The sequence below is a fragment of the Pteropus vampyrus genome, unplaced genomic scaffold (assembly GCF_000151845.1).
Source record: "Pteropus vampyrus isolate Shadow unplaced genomic scaffold, Pvam_2.0 Scaffold319, whole genome shotgun sequence".
In the NCBI taxonomy this organism is placed as follows: domain Eukaryota; kingdom Metazoa; phylum Chordata; class Mammalia; order Chiroptera; family Pteropodidae; genus Pteropus; species Pteropus vampyrus.
In genome coordinates, this window is record NW_011889100.1 from 962,748 (window position 1) to 963,110 (window position 363).

A 363-nucleotide genomic window follows, 5' to 3' on the forward strand; every position below is an offset into this window, starting at 1 on the left:
GCAGAGCATTGTGATCAATTAATGAGTAGTTAAGATAATGGACATTTTAGAACCTTAATGAAGAGAGAGAGCATGTGTGTCAGGGGATTAGGAATGTTTTTCGGGAAGAGGAGAGACTCCCCCCAGGTGTTTTAAACGGAGTGGAAATTGTCCAGGTAGGCAGGAAGGAGAGAGGCATTTCAAATAGATAAAATTATTCCGATAAGTCTTTGCAGTGAGGACAATCAGAAGACGTTCTAATGACAGCATGTAGATAGGTTTGACCATGTGGTTGGCTCTGGGGCCGTTGGCCAGCGTGTGAAAGGTGGGTTGTCTCTAGAACATGCAGGGCCTGCATTTAAAACGGAAGACCTTACACTTCAT